The sequence below is a fragment of the Elephantulus edwardii genome, unplaced genomic scaffold, assembly GCF_000299155.1.
Source record: "Elephantulus edwardii isolate Elephantulus edwardi_28Jun2011 unplaced genomic scaffold, EleEdw1.0 scaffold00103, whole genome shotgun sequence".
Lineage (NCBI taxonomy): Eukaryota > Metazoa > Chordata > Mammalia > Macroscelidea > Macroscelididae > Elephantulus > Elephantulus edwardii.
In genome coordinates, this window is record NW_006399853.1 from 8,550,070 (window position 1) to 8,567,569 (window position 17,500).

Here is a 17,500-nt window from a genome sequence, read left to right on the forward strand (position 1 = left end):
CTAACCAGTAGATAGACTATTTTTGAAGGACTCTTCCTGATTCGGGACATCCAAGTACGTACTCTCTTAAAGAACCATTCCTGTAACACCTGGTGCTAAGTTAAATCTCCCTCAAAACACAGAACCTGCCCATGGATCTATGAACCAGATACAGGGAGGGTCAGTGAAGAAGATGTGTTTGCCAGCCTCGTCTACAGTAAGCCCTGCACACCACCTGAGGCGCCTGGCCTGCTCGTGGGCAGGTGTCTCATGCAGGACAGGTGGAAGGTGGTACCAAGGATAATGCGACAATCCCACGCTTGGTGGAAAAGTCGCTCTGTAGAGCATCATGGGAAGCAGGGTGACAGAAGTTTCAGGTGCCGAGACACAATAAAAACAATAAGGAAAGAAAATGTTTGCTTTTTATGTCAACGGAGATGTCAGTACCCATTAATAAATCTATCTGCTAAATCTACCCTTATTCATGTGGGACATCACCAATTTAAAGTAAAATAAATTATCTTTAATTAAATGGAATTGTCGTCTTCCTCCCGCTATCATCCCCAATTATTACATCCTAATCAGTCCTTTAGGGAGAAGGCAAGAGAGAATGCTGAAAGGCACACTGACTACAAATAATTTCTTTTACTGTCAAGAGGTGAAAATTCTATTTTAATTATTGTTTATAACCACAGTTTGGGGGCATACTTAATGAAAACTACCTCCAAAAAATGAATCCTTGACATGGGGGCAAAAATATTCCTTCGGTATTTCTAACGTGTCTTTTTTACTTTCTCCATAAAGTCTGCCCACATCAGAAGACACCACCACAGACTAAGCAAATTACCTATTGAAAGGCAATCTACTATTTTTCTTTTCAGTACAAAAGTACTCATTTTAATGAATACATTTTGAAATAAGTACCACTGACTGAATGCCAGCTATAGTATTTTTAGGTTGTTAAGATTTTAATTTTTAAAAATTAGGGCTGTTTAGACAAAAAATGTGTATACACATTCAGTATTAAGATGTGGAAGGAACCATAGAAAAGGGGGAGACTAATCTACGTACAAACATTAGTAACTTTCTGCATTCTGAATCCCATTGCCTTCATATCCTACTTTTCTTCTTTTATGAACGGTACCCAAATTCTAACAAAATTGATGTGTTTTAACCAAGTACTCTGTCCCCACACTAATGTAATCGTATGCTCCAAGATAACCAACGGACTTACCAAGTAAATGAAGCAGTACCTCTCCCCCAACCCAAAACCAGGGAATCAAATTATTTTCCCAGAAGTAACAACACGTCAATTTAGAGGTGATCAGATTTAATCTCTGTATATATGCTGTAACAGTACCCTCCCGACCTCACTCCTAATTCCCAGCTTGGTGTCTTAGTTGACTGTATTATTTTTTTATTGTAATTGTGGACTTTATGTGGGAGGGCGGAGAGTTCCTTTTGCCTTCTATGTAACAACAAAATCACCCACTAAAATTGGGAAATTGATCTTCCGTGGAGAATAAAAAGGTGGGGGATTGACTGTTTCTGACTACTTAGTGTTACTTTGAAAAATGTCCCTTTTTTTCAGGGTGTAGTACTGTTTTCATTTAGCATGCCTTTGAATTGCCGCCTACAGAAGTAAAAAAAGAAACCACAGCTATACAAGCCTGCTGACTTTCTTATAAAAGAACCAGTTTTAAACTTGTTTATACTACTGATTCCAAATGAATTCAAGATGGTGGCTAGTTAAAGAAAGCAAACCCATGCCAGGGAGTTTGATCAAAGAACTTCAATTCAGCAATGTTCAGTTTTAATTGACCACTAATTAAGCTACATTAGTCCAAGAAAGGTCTGTATCACTTTGAGTAATAAAGAAAAGAATTAATTTAACCCTGTGTCAGTCTGCCTTAGTAAATTCATCTGAAAGCAACTTTTCAAACGCCAGGCATGAAAGAGGTGCCTAGTGTTAAATGCCAAAACTGATCGGCAGAATTGAGAGAAGCCCAGGGCCCGGGTTTTTCAAGTGCGTCTGTTACTTCACTAGTGATGTCACGTTGCAGGTGTCATTCTCTTCATTACAGATACAAAGATGTCAGCTTTGCTCCCTGGGTTGCAAAGGGTTGCTTTAAAGCTGGATTCAAAACATGGCATCATCCCAGCCACAGTTTTAACTTCCCGGTATTCTGGACAAAAATAGAGTGGATTTGCAAATTCAGGAGAATTTTCAAAGGATTGGAACTCTTCTTCTGGGAAAAGTGAGTTGGAGACGTGGAGGATGGGAGGGGACAACAGCAATAATACCACTGAAAACGCTCATTATAATTAACAACTACAGGGTCTAACAACCGTGACAGCGACACTAAAAGTTCATGGGCCAAAAGGGCTCATTGTGTAAAGTCCACTTCTAAAACTTTTCAAGCACATGCACTATCAAAAATGTTTATGCCCACAACTCTGACTTTCTAAAAAAACCCAGAAGAAAAAAAAAGTATAAATCAGATAAAATTCTGTTTTAGAACTGAACATCAGAATGTAAGAAGTTAAGACTATGATGCATTTAAAACACAATGACACACTGGTTAAAGTCCTTTGCATTAACTCAGATGTCAAATGTCTATGGCCTTAAGACAGATGTTAAACCACAATACAGTTGCATTTAAAAAATACAATGAGACATTAATAACAGACTATCTTCTTATTTACAGAACTAACTCCCCTCTCCCACCCTTCATTACTTCTGTGTGAATAGCATGAAATCTTAAAGCACCTAATACTATATAAGGGTAACAAACCCTTTGAAGATGAGTATCTTTGTGTCCTCAACACACATTAAAGTTTGTCTTAATGATTTTCGGCAATCAGCTACTGCATTTTCTACAATAGAATATAATGAATACATTTTAAAAAAAAACAAACCCAAAACAACAAAACAACACAACACATTCTGCCAGTACTCATTAAAATGCACTTATTTGTGAAATGCAATAGCTAGCTACATGAAACCAAAATATTAATGCAAATTGGCATTTCTAAGTTTAAAGTAGTATTTGCATAACAGGAACTAAACATGGCATAAGCAGAAAGAGGGCACAGAACACAAATGCCTTTTAACACCATAATTATTACTGGGAGAGATGATGGCTGGAGTATCCCATTAGAAGCTGAAGGAAAATGCATCTGTCAGTATATGCCATCGTAAATGTCTAGTCTTCCAAACCTCGTTGTCTAGTCATCACCGATAAAAGGACAATGGAAAAAATTCAGCAATCATCATATCTACTCATGTATAGGAATAAGAACAAACCAACCTGTGTGTAACAATAACCAAGAGCTATCCTATCCATCCAGTGCTGTCTTATCTATCCAGTGCTATCCTATCCATCTAGTGCTATCCTATCCATCCAGTGCTATCCTATTCATCCAGTGCTGTCCTATCCATCCAGTGCTACCCTATTCATCCAGTGCTATCCACAGTTGCAATAGAAAATCAGTACAATTTTGAGTGAGTGGAAACAAAACTGGTCATTGGTATCACTGACATTCAAGGAATTCGCTCTTCCAACTAAGAGATATGTAGGGAATGGAAAGATCATTTTGGGGCTTTCTATCAACGGCAAGTAACACCCCACAGGACTATTTTGGATAGGAGGGAGCTAGAGAAATAAGATATTTATAAAAAAAGGTTTAAGTACTCTATGGTTTATTCAACAAATGTTATTTGAGCAAATGCTACTTGAGACTTCAGTCTCATGTATTTGGGGCAGGGTATCACCAGGGACAGTCTCTGGAGATAGACCTCCTATTTGGTAAAGCAGGTAGGTGATCAGAGAAACGAGGAAGACCCTGAACAAGGGGGACAGACAATGGCATCAAACATGGTGATGGTAAGGAGGGTAGTAGATGCCCTTGGTGTGTTTGTTTCTGTTATGCATATGGTGGTTATGAGTATGACTGATGCCTGACAATCTAATACAACACATGTACATTGTAGCCCTAAACCTCGAGGGAAAGATAAAGGGTCAAAGTCCTTTAAGTGCTTAATAGTTTGTGTGGATATGTGAAATAATTCAGTGTTGATGCAAAATAATGTTAGGCACTGAATGTGTAGTGGTGTGTGTTATCAAGTCGGACTCCTAACTGACTCTCCAGAGGGTTTTCAGAGGCAGGAAATTGCATAGACTTCCCGCTTTCTCCTGTGGAGCAGCTGGTGGAGTCGAACCACATGCCTTTGGGTTTGCAAAGACAAGAAAATTAACATTTTATTTACTATATGGAAACATTTAAATTACAGGAGCCAATGAATATTACGGATGTGTGTGTATGTATGAAAGGTTTTTTTTATTTTTCCTGACCATAGCCTGTCGTGAGTTCAGCAACCAGAGATCTATACGGGGATAAAAAGGAACCGTGTTAGGAGAATTCAGGGACCATTTTTCTCTCCTCTTTTCATTGTAGGAGGAACTGTGGTCTTCTCAGCTGTCCACTACTGGTCCAGATACCCCATTTTCTTCTTTACAAACACAGTGCCTTCCTGAGCTCCAGTGAGGATCCCAAGAGCCTAAATGGTCCAATATCTTGAAACTTAGTCTCAAATTCATTACAATGAAGTTCTTGCAGGACAGAAAAAGAAAAAAAAAAGTCACCTATCCCCAGATAAAACTCAAGTTTTATGCCAGGGCCAAAGAAAATCCTTTTCTAATAAAACTTGCTTGACCTTAAATAAAGCCTTAATAAAAACCAAAAAAGAGTAATGACTTCTAAAATTCTGTGAAGACTGGCTCTTGAGGGACATTACCCCAAGCTGAGGACTAGGTGAAGGCATGGATGGTGGATATAATCACTCATTCGGCTGTGGACATGCATCTTGCTTGTCTCCAGTGTGCTAACAGCAGGGGAACGAAGATGGCTCATGACGTAGTCCAGTGTGCAGGAGACAACTTGGAGTCCACATACTGCAGTTAAGGGTTGTGTCCTTTCAAACACAACTGGGATATGTTGTTGTTGTGATGTGCCGTCGAGTCGTTTGCGGCCCATAGTGACCCTATGTATAACAGCTCTGAACCCTGCTCTATCCTGTGCTAACTTTACTGTCCCTGGGACACCTCTTCCCATTACCCCAGTCAGTGAATCAAACCATCTCATCGAGGGTCTTCCTCTCTTGCGTTGTCCCTCCAGTCGCTAAAACAGTAGGCCACATTACGTTTTCAGTTCTTCCCTCCAGTGTTTGGTGAATAAAAAGCCATGAACACTCTAAAATGATGAGAGGACATATAGCAGAAGGAATGATTCTGCCATAATCCATATGGCCTTAAGCAAGTCATTTGATTTTGCAGTTCACCACTGCCCAAGATTATTCTCCACAATGACCATGAATGATCCGTAATGATTATGCTGTTAGGTGTGGCTGAGTCAAATGGAATCACAAGGCAGAAATGCCCTAAAGGGTTTTCTGGGCTGTAATCCTTATGGAATCAATCAATCAATCAATCAATCACCAGATCTGTCTCCTTTAGAGCTTCTGGGTGAGTTTGAACCAACAACGGGGTGTTTACTCGCTGTGTCACCAGAGCTTGGTTGCCACGGGTTGCCGGTAACTCTTGAACACTTCAAATATGGCTGCTGGGACTCAGCAACAGAATGATTTGGATTTTATTAAATTTTAACCATTAACCTTGAGATGTTAATAGTCACACATGGCTAGGGGCTACCTCAATGGCCAGCGCCATGCTGGCCTGTGAAATGCAATAACATTTGGACCACCTTACAGAGTACAGGAAGGACTAAATGAGAAGGTTTATGAGAAAACATTCTGAAAGGGCTGGCGCTTGCAAATGTATGTTATTTTACTGAATATTGATTATTACTGCAATAAAATATTTATTACATACTTCATTTGAGCTGTAAATTGCTTTCCTGATAATTAAAGAAAATTACAATAAGATTTCATGTTCGGTAAGATTAAATGTCTGACCTAAAACAATATTAAGTCAGCTTTTTGAAACACATTTTAAAAATAATGTAAAGGCAAGTCATCATTTCCATTTTGCAGAGCACAACACTAGGATGTACATAACATGAGAGAATTACTGCAAGTCCTACATAGATAATCAATGATTAGAAAAGACAGGTAGCTCAGAGCTCCCTCATGAAGCTTTGACTTAAAAGAAACTTGGAATTAAAAAAAGGATAACACCTCTCAGCAGACGAAGTACCCTAATACAAAAATATCATCATCAAAAGTGATGATCTTTGCTATGTGTTTGGAATAAAATAAGTGCCTGTCAATTTGCCCTTTTGTTACTCACTTTGATTACAGACAACTCTGTAGAATAAAATGTGAAAACAACTGTCAGCTTTAAGCAAGCTTAGATGATCATTTTGGACGCGATGGGCAAAAGTAAATTCAAAAGCAGAATGACTCACTACCAAGGTGAACAGAGGGCCAGGGGAGCACAGTATCTGCAGGTACCTGTGGAATCGAACTGAAAAACAAGTCCAATGGATTAGGCAAGAGTTGAAAGCAAGCTTATAACCCTCAACAGTCAGCCGATCAGAACTGCTGCTCCCGTGTCCTGGGCCACCAGCACCGCTCTGTTCACATCCTGGAGAAGTTCGTACAGCATGGAGAAGCAACTGAAGAGTAGCACTAGGTACTAGCAGACTTGGCAACTCTTCCTAAACTTGGCATCTAAGAAGTGAGGTGTGCTTCTGGGTTCCAAAAAACCTGGCAGGTGTAAGATGCTGACACCAGATACTGCTACCTTCCCCACGGGGAGCTAGAGGAGGCAATCGAGGTTGCAAACTCACTCTGGCATCGCTGCCAAGAACTACCCACCACGGATGGGAAACACAGCAGTGGCAGGAAGAGATCCCCACTAGTAGGTGGGGAAAGAAACCGCATTACCAGGAGGGCCGAAAAGGGAGTCTTTAGCGTTGGTTTTCAATTTTTAATCTTTTCTTGATCCAGACAGACAATATCCTTAATGATAATGATACAAACAATGCTCTTAATGCCAAAATAATTAAATGCAATTATGAATTCCTTTCTTTAGGCCAAGTTATTTTCTTGTTTTATGTCCTACAGGAAAAAAAAAATAACGGTAATACACTTGTTCCTGGAGGATGATTCTGTTACAGCAACTTTGACAATGATAGATATCTTGAAAGGTAAGATGTAAACACATACTCAGGATGTGGAGGAATGTGTATTATTGACTCAACGTATTCTAACAGCTGCTTTGAAGCCATTCCAGTTGATTTGCAAACAATGCACTGTATTTACAACACCTCAAATAAAACCTCACATTTGCATGGTACCCGGTTGGAAAAGCTGGACAATCCCTTAGCCTAGTGTGTCATGAATGAAACACCACTCAGGGTGACCCCCTGAAAAAATTTAAAAGCAGGAAGAAGAAAAAAGGACAGAAAGGAGACTCTGTGACAGAAGTACAAGAAGTGGCAGTTGGACAAGAGGAAGAAAGAAAGGAAACACAATAAAAAGAAAACAGATCTCTCCACAGCGTGGCTTCCTATGCTAACACGAGATGGTATCTCCAGCTCCTGATGGGATCCCCAATACTCCTGAAAGTTGACCTGTGGAATAACTGGCAGAGTTTTGGGGCTTTACCCACTAGCATACCCTTGCCTCCTCCCTAAGTTGAGACCATCAAAACTGTTTCCAGACATTGCCAAACATCTCCTGCAGGGCATCGCTGTCCTAAAGGTATATGTTTGCAATCAGAGCAAGAATCAAAAGAATACATTGCATATCAAGTTTTGGTGAATAATCAAGTTTTTAATATTAAGCAATTGGCCTCATCTATTACTACCTAGTTAGGTAACTATCCATCCACCCATCTTTGTTTCCTCCCATCAAACCACCCATTTATCATCATCAAGCCTGTCATGGTTTTGATTCTGATTGAGTTACACAGGTAGAAAGCCTAGGACCAGCCAAAGAGCTTAATCTACATAGCTCCCCATTGGCAATGCATCTGGGAAGGTGTTGTATCTATAAATAATTCCATGTTAGGCCAGCTGTATGGCTCATACACTACATTATCTACTTCAAAAATATGACATGAACTCAATATGTACCTGTGCCCAAGTTTTGATGACCGGGCTATCCACCTAGACAGGAAATCTATTGAAGATCCAAGATTATAATCACTGGCTTATCCTGAGACTATAAACTTCTAGAACAATCACCTCAAGCAGCACCATCCAACTCTACCACAGGTTAAGTGGATTTGCAAAGTGAACATTAAAAATGCATTAAGGATTCCAAAACCAAGTGCTATCCCAGAATGGCTCCAGCATAATTTGTTTTTCTTTTTTCATCTGTTTTCTTTTTGCATCATCTAGAAAGGATGGCGTAAAAGAGCCATAAAACCAAAACTTCTTCCATAAGGAACAATTTAGTGCAGTTTCTGCATTTCTCAATGTCGTATCTGAAAGGTAAAACAGCTTCTATAGTTTAGAGGTTAGGATCTCAGACTGATTCATTTAAGTCATCTTTCTTGGAGTTCATGAAGTAAACCAAATACTAAAAGGTTTTCTTTGAGGGGGGAGGGAAAAGTACTGTAAAGTTGGGTCACAAAAACCTGTGATCTCTGAATCCAGTAGGAAGTGAAGGCACTGAACAACTATGCATCTATTTCTAGCAGCCCTTGCTCATCTTGTGCAAACCTCCAAGGTCTGTGGCGCTCTGTAACCTCTGGGAAGTAGAACTGCCCAATTCATATCAACGTAGCTAATTTTACAGTCACCTTATTTAAGTTTTTAATATAGCCTAGGTCTTTTCCTCAGGTGTTGATAGAAAAAAAAATCAATTTCAAATCACAACAGCTGTGATAATTTTAAATATCACAGCTGTCATGACTGGAAAAAATAACCAATTTAAACATATACAAGTTTCTGCTGCAAATGTAACAAAATGAAAATACGATGGAATTTATGTTTTACTTTCTCTGAAGCCAAATGCCTAATACAATAGAATCGTGATAATATATTTGCTCGAAAATAAAATCAAGTTCTCACTTATTTGCTGACCTACCCAACAGATGGTTTAAAAGAACAGAGAATATCATTCTTAAGATATAGCCCTGTGGTAACTGTGGGGCATGTTTAATTATGGAAACAGGCATTAACTCTGGAAGGACTGAGCTAAACAGCTATATCAAAATTGAGAGTTCATTTATGTAAACATTTTGCTGTGAAGCCAGGGAGGAGATTAAGTGGGATCCCGGCTACACATTAAGCATTATTAAAGTCTAGGAATTTAAATTAATACACAGGACAAAAATCTAAGCTCGTACGAATAGTGCTAACTAGGATCTTCCAGGAAATAATGGCAGTTCAATCATTTCTTTGCAAACTTAATCCACTGGCTAGGATGAAATAAATATACTTTCAGCCTTCCTCAAGCCAAATCTAACGTCATAACATTCTCAAGAATATATGGATACTCTTGAAGACCCAAAAACAAACAAAAAGGTACTGGGCATTACTTCTTCTGCTGGCAGCAGAAGGCTTAGGTTTCTCCTTGTGAAATGAACTGTGGGCAATGACCACGCACGACATCGTAGAATTCTATTAGCTATCCAATTAGTGCTACCTGTGTTTACAGGGAGGAAGGGGCCTGGTGGTTGAAAAATGATACTGTCTGATTAAGACAAGGAGGGGAAAAAAACCTCAAGAACAAGCACAATTTTCAACTCCAGCATTACTCAATGTTACACAACTTTACCCTTTCAAAAATCACGCTCAAATTCTACCAGCTAGCCAACACAATAGCCTGAAAATTTGAAAAAAAAAAAAAAAAATAAAACCACACATAATACAAAAGTATTGAGGAGGGGGACCCTCAAACTAAAGTATTTCATTCCAGGTCTGAATTCCATCCTATGTAAATTAATCTGATACACCTCTTTTCCTACCTGGGGTTCTCCTAGAGTGCATTTGTAAATCTGCCTGGTAGAGATGAAACTTGGCTCTGTGACTGAGTAACTTCTACTAAAAAGCTGACCCCCCCACCCCCAATTCTGCGGAGGGAGGTTTGATGCAGCAGGTACTAGGAAGCCCTATCATCCCCTATTATTTGCATATTAATTTCAAAGTGACATGAAAAACATTGTAGTCTTTTAATCACATCAACACACAAAAAGGCACTACAAAGTGAAAGTACACTTGTTAAACATTTATCCCAACCCCCACATCACACAAAGGAAGCCTAAGAAACCAGCATCCATCCTGCTCCTATGAGCTGAGTCTCTGCTGCTGAATTGGAATAACAGGTGCAGAAATAATAATGTGCTGGACAATCAACTTTTTCCCTCTGATTTGTCAGTTTAGCTTAATAATGCCATTAGGAATGTAAACATTTCTGCAATTTATATTTAAAAGTCAATAAAATAATGGGGTACAGAATTTATCCTTTTTAATTTTTTAAGTAATACATTTGATTATTTTAATCACGTCAGTACTTAACTGGATGGGGTTTAAATATGCATGTAACATCAATTTAATTTGTTTTATTCGGTAGAAAAGCTATTGAGGAATACAGCATTATTCTCCTTATTTTAAAAAAAAAACCAACCAAAACATAAAAGGAGAAGAGATTCTGGGAGAAAAGGAGGCCATAGCAGCCTTCTTACATTTGGCTTCTCTTCTGGGGGGATGTTCTGGTGGCTTCTGAAGGCCTTTCCTGAACAGCATTTTGGGGATGGCAGAGCTGGAGGTGGGATTCTGAAGCACACTCACTCTGATGGCTGACAATAAAAACAGGCTTTGAGACTGTGGATAAACTTTACTGGAGCTATAGTCAGAGAGCTGTGGTTGGTAAATGCATCAACTATTTTTAAAATGGTGTGAGAGTTTTTCCCCCAACATAGCAATTCCCACTTGAACAGGATCATTGTTGGTGCAGTCATTCAGGACTCTATAATTCTCACCCTTAGGTTTGGGAGGTGAAAAGCCAAGTCAAACGTTAGCCTCCACTGTTACATCCCCTATTCATTTTCAGGCCGGCGACAATGGAAGCAGCTGGAACCCAGCTCTCCCTACACTGCCCCACCAATTACCTCCACTGTGCCCTCTCTCAGGATGAGCGTAATTTGGTCTCCAGGAAAGCACAGCCCCAAGTCCCTGGAGGATGAACGCCAAAGCCTGCATTTTTCCAGTGGAGCCTGAAATTAGAGCATCATCTACGCTGTCCCCACCTCCAACTTCTCAGGTGGATTAACCCACTCTTAACCCAATCCCAACTGGGGCGGGGGGGGGAAGAGGGAAGCAGCCTTTCAAAAACAATCCTTTCTCCCCAATAAAATGCTTGATGAGGTGTACTCTTTGAAGATACTTTTGAAAACATGCCCAGATTAGCATGCCATGCACATTTCTTTAAGAAGAAACACGTAAAGAAAACCAGTAAGGAACCAGAGAGAAACAGGACTGGGGGGGGGGGGGAGAGCGTGCATTTAAAAATCTGAATGAGAATAAAGCACTGTGACAGAAATATGCTAGTTAATAAAGTTAGGAACCTAAATTAGAGATCTTCAGCACTAACAACAGGGAAATCTCCCCCAAAGTTTGTTTACATAATGGAAAGCATAATTCTCACAGGGCTTTAAAATGCCAAATTGATAAATCAAAACTTAACAAACGTTTTGCAAAATCATATATTTATTTTGTTTAATATAATGCCTAAAATGATATGATAATGTGCCAAATCACTTATTACAGATTTCAAAAATGTTAAACAGCCTCCAAGGAGAAATTTTAAGGAAAATGTCATGTGTAATTTTTTTTTTTAGTAGATCACTTCTTCCTTCAAAATTCATTTTATAGAAGTATTTCAGTTTTTCTCACTATTAATCTATTCTTGGTAGTATAGAGATTATGGCTGCTTTTTTTTTTTAAGAACTCAGATTTTTCTGAATGGATTCTATTTTATTAGCATAGAGTTTTAAGTCTTTTCTTTTTTTTTGTGGGGGTTAATCCATATATGCTATCCTATGTCACTTTGAAGTTTTAGTTATTAAAGACAGTTTTAAGTCCAAATATGTAAATATTTAAAATTTCTTATAAATTCTATTGACTGTGGAAAATGAGCTCCTCCTTCCCCAACCCCACACCTCCCACCTCTGACAATATCAAAAAAGGAGAAATTAACAAACAGACCCTAAATCTCTGGTCATCGGATATGTGTATATCCTGAAATTATAACTTTTATAAGAATTTGCATTTGTTATATGCACCAAACCTGTTTTTACTGCATTTTCTTCTTAAAAGAAAAGCAAATCTGAATTCCAACAACTTTCAAAACTGTCACAATTCACTTAAGATCAGAATTAGGATTTTTCTTTTCTTTTTTTTTTTTACAGCAGCTGACCTCCATAGTCATCTAATACTGGGGTCTTTTCCTTTCCTTAATGGAATCACAGCGACAGAAGTTTCAGGTAGTTTTTACACAATATTAATAATAATGAAATATAATGATATCTGAACACTAGCTATGATAAAAGCCATTCATAAAAATAAAGTTATCCAAAAGAAATCACTCATTTTTAAGCCCCTGTAGTGGTACTGCAATTTAAAAAAAAATAAAAATTGGAGAGTATAATGCAAACCACATTTACACTGAAACAGGAAACAAACAATTCTTCAGCACAATTTCCTGTAGATCAGTTGGAAAGGTATTTAAAGACTGCACCAGCCATTAGAGCCCCTCATACTTCCCTCAGACCCCAGCCCTCTTTCCCTATTCCAAAGACCTTCTTCCTAATTCTCCTTCAAACAATACCACTGCCTAGTTTTATATAAGGATGCCCATCAATTAACCACACTATATTCCAAGTGGTCAGAAGTGATAGAAAGAAACTAGGGATTAAATAAAACTATCCAAATAGGAAACGGATATGTATTTTCTTCCTAAGAAATTGGACTCACAGAAACATCCCAACCGGCATCTGTGAATGTCACGTAGGGATTTTAGAAATTTAATCAGAGGCAAGAGAGCAAGATGTAGCCACACTATCAAGATTAAGCGTCTGGTGAGTTTTTACCGGCTTAACCTTAAAGAACAAAATCAACATCATTTTGTTTAAGCGATGAAGCATACAGGACAAAAGAAAAAAAAATTTTTAAAAATTAAATTCTCATTGTTATTGTAAAGTGGGCAAATGAAAGTGTTTTATATGTCTGCAGCAGTTATATACCCAAAAGTAAACCAACAAAAAAGGAAGTTTTCCCTACATGATTTTCTTTGCTATATTCTGCTTTCTTGAATCAGTGGGGAGTTGAAACATTTTATTAGCTTGTGGCCTAAGCAAATTTTTGCTTTCTGAGAACAACTAAATAATAATTTAAAAAAATAATGTGTTTGTATTGCATATAATCACAATGGTTTGAAAACAGGAAATATGTGACATAATTCTAAAGATTCAGAAAAAAATCTGCATAGTTGATGCTACTGAAAACTTTTAAAACACATAGGCAGCTTGTAACTCGAAGGTTTACAAAGAATTTATGTAAAATAATACTGGAAAACGCAATTACTGATGTAATTTAAATATTAATCCTTTTATACTGGCACTTCCTGTAGCAAGTGAGAACAGAAAAGCCTAAACCTTTCCTATTCTAAATTTGAGCTTTAAAAAAAATTTCAGGTTGTTGACTATTTAGAGAAAAACTTTCTCCTGAGAATCTAATCCTCATGGAGAGATTTTTGATGTTCAGATGTTCCTATTTCTTCATCTTAAAGCAGCGATAATAAAATTATTATTATTATTATTTATTATTATTATTATTATTATTATTTTGCCTTGATTAAAAAAATCATTAGCATCCATTTTAATTTCTGAACTTTGCGGCCCTGCAAAGCTGAATAATATGACCAACAAAGTATAAACATGAAAAGCTCATTACCATCTACTTTCTGAGATTTGATGACTTGACAAATAACTATTTCAAAACAACTAGTTTGAAACATGGTTTGAAGCTTGTTAGTATAAAGCAAAAAGAGCAATTACAATAATTATAGGTTTCTCTATACGGTTTAACACATGCACATGCTGGCGAGAGCTGATGATGTGATCTTAAATTACCATTAGGAGGAAATTTCGCCACTTTTGTTTTCAATTTCATTTGCCATAATTTTATCTTTGTGCAACTGCTGTATTTTTAGCTATGTGGAATCTGACCAAATAATTACTTATTAAAATTCTTGTTCACTAAAGACATAAGCAGTTATAAAAAAAAATAAATCAAGATTTCAGGTTTTAACTATACTTAGTATAGGTCAGGTAATGTATGCTGGGGTAGTGTTTATAGCCTGAATGGGGGTAAAGGGGGGAGGTCACAGCGGCAAAATTTGAAGTAAGCTTGTTATCACAACACTTAAAAGAAGCTATACTGATTGTCTATGGGCAAATACCCCCTAAAAAACAAAAGAAAAAAAAAATCTCCAAAAAACTCCATCAACATTTAAAAAGGCAAAACAAAACTCTCTTGTTAAGGAGTCAAGCTTTAAAATTTTTATTTTGCAGAGACTGGGACTCATTTGTATTTAAACCTCTCATCTATGGGGAGAGAGGAAGGAATCGCAAAAACGATCTGGCCAAGTTCATCAAACTTTCACCTGATACGGAGTGGATTTAAAATAAAAACACATTCTGTTTTATATTCAAGAATCACCCTTTGCTAGCTCTCAAGGTAAGATTTTGATTGGGTTTTTGTTTCCTGAAGGCCACATTTCAGACAGGTAGTGAGTCCTTCACAGAGAGGGAAAGAATTGGTTGTAAGACTGGGTCATGGAACAACTTCCTAAGGTAACAGAAAATTTACATTCTCCTTTGTCCAAAATGCCACTGATAATATATTCTCTTGGTAGGAAGTTAGAAGATGACTGATTTTATCCATTATAACAGTTGCCACTTCAAAAAGCAGAAATTATAATTGTTGCTCTGCTTAATTGTACTCTTCCCACAACTGAAAATCACAGTGTTTTGGAATGATTTTACATTTTTCTTCTTTTGTTTATTCACAGGGAAAACCTGCTTCCTCTGGCCTCTCTCAGTTCAGAGAGTTCAGACTGAATTTAAACAAGTAATTGACTTGTCACTGGGGGGAAAAAAAAGAAGGAATTCAGCCTTGTGTTGTCTTCAGAGGAAAACTTATGCAACAAATAGCTGACCACACTTAACTCCAACAATTCAGGTTAAAACACACACACCGGCCATCCACGCACAGCACACAAAAGCGCAGGGATCCTCAACCTTGCCATAAGTGAAACTCAACGAATGCAAAGTCCCTTCGATAGGCATTTTGGACAATTAACGCATGGCGTACACAATCACCACAAGATGTCTGGCACCAAATCAAGAGCCGCTGAATGCAGAATTAGAGCCAGTACAATACACACTGTCGAATAAACAAAAATCGGCTGCCCTCCTATATGTACCAGGGCATTTCAAAAAATGGTATAGAATTGGTCTCACCCAAAGCAAACTCGCAAGGGGCCCTAGGTGTCGTGTCTGTTCCACGATGCTAAAAAGAAGGACTGGAGCATAGATGGTCTTAAAAGCTTTCTCTTGGGGTTCCAAATGGCTATTCCGCCCCCCCATACTATAATGTATGTACAATTTCCCTCTTTCGAGTGTTTGAATCAATAGGGATACACAACACCAGATTTGTTTTTAATAAACGCCTTAAAACAGTTCCTATAAATACATTTCCTGTGACAGAGAGATCTTGATTTTATGAGTACCATCCTCTCTCTCTCTCTCTCAAAAAAAAAAAAAAAAATCTAACAACCAAAATATTTGGCAACTGAGAGGGCATATTAGTGATATGATGTCATATTCAGCATTTTCTTATGGTGGAGGCAACCGGCAAGCTGTGGGAACGAAACATTGCGCTGGAAAATCCCTTTTGGTTAAAAGGGTTTTAAAATGTCCAAAACTTAAGCTAAATCTTGGTCAATTTGGATTTCCAAGGCACAACATTAAAAATGAAGAAAAATCCCAACATTACTGCGACTCTCTGCAGCTGAAACTGTGACAACGTACATTCATTGCACTTTTCTTATAATGCATAAAGTCCATTAAAATAAGTCCTGCATCTATTTTTATTGCTTTTGGACATTTTATTCACGGACTATAACAGCCCCACTCATGTCATCTCATTAAAAATACTTTTAAAATTAAAGGTCCAGAGTATGTTATGTAGGGGAATATTAAAAAAAATAATAATAATGAACAAAAGTCTTAGTAACTATAAGAAACTACCAATTGTAAACCATGCAGTGGTATTTTTTTTAAAAAGTTACATAACTCTTAATACTTATCTTTACTGATTTAAGCATTCTATCAGTTCACAATGCAAGTCATTTGTTCTAAAATTACATTTCCTCACCACATTTAACTAGTAGTCTACTTATATGCTACCTCCTTTAAAACAAAATGAAACAAACAAACAAAAAATACAGGACAGTTTCAGGAACTTTGGATAATTTACTTGGACTTTTCAAAATAAAAGTAAATGCTATTCTTTCAACAGTTGCCCATTCATAAAATTGGCTTTGGAATGAAATTATTAATCTTCCTAACCCACACTGCACCCTCAAGCCCTTGTGTGTGTGCATTTCAGTATATGCTGAGCTAGAAATAACCGTTATGCATACAGCCGAATGTACAGACACTCACATGGAGAGACCGCCACAGACACATGTCCAATTCGTTTGCTCCAATCGCTACAGCTCAACTGGGCCTCAGTGAAAAGCTCTGATGGGTCCCTGTTGGCCCAACTATCACACCCTGATTAGGATCAATCCAAATGGAAGTTCAAAGCACACAAAGAGATCCGTTTATAAACCGCTTTTCACATTCTCTCCTCTTCTTTTCTATTTTAAATAATTCCTTGCGCCCCCCCCCCCATCACTCAACAACTGTTCCTGAGAGTTCCACATACCGATTTGAAAATATTGAAATCCTTTTCCTTCTGAGGGCCGAGTCGGAGAGGGGGGGGGAAAAAATCAACCTCCAGATGGCAAGTATAAACCTTCTGCCGAGGTTATGCACAAAATACCAGACACATTTTCCCCCCTTAAATAAAGCGTTTCGATTGCAAAAGGGGGATAAACTGAAGCAAAATGCATACAACCCAAATAACTTAGAACAGTTCTGCTACATTCATGAATGGATTGTGATTTTTGTTTCTTATTCTAAAGAAAAAAACCCCAAAACTCAAAACAAAAAACCCCACCTACTTTTTCAATTAGCTCAGTTTTACTTTTCTCTATTTACCCTTTCTGCCTTCCTCCTCTGAAATCCTTATCACCTGAGCTTCCAACTTAACTAGTTATCACAAAACCTCGGTCCAATGAGAAACTTACCCCCAATTTGCTCTCTGCTTAACTCGGGTTTTCACTATCAGCTTCCCAAGCCTGCTCCACATATCTGCTTTTCCTTCTCAAACAAGACTTTGGGGGAAGGAGGAAGAATTAAAAAAAAAAAAAAAGATC

General features: G+C 37.9%; 1 protein-coding gene across 13 annotated transcripts in view; it reads right to left on the reverse strand.

Annotated features, from left to right (window-relative positions):
* The window catches only part of TCF4 (transcription factor 4), a 419,315-nt gene that overhangs the window by 88,425 nt on the left and 313,390 nt on the right, over nt 1-17,500 (reverse strand). The window lies entirely within an intron of this gene.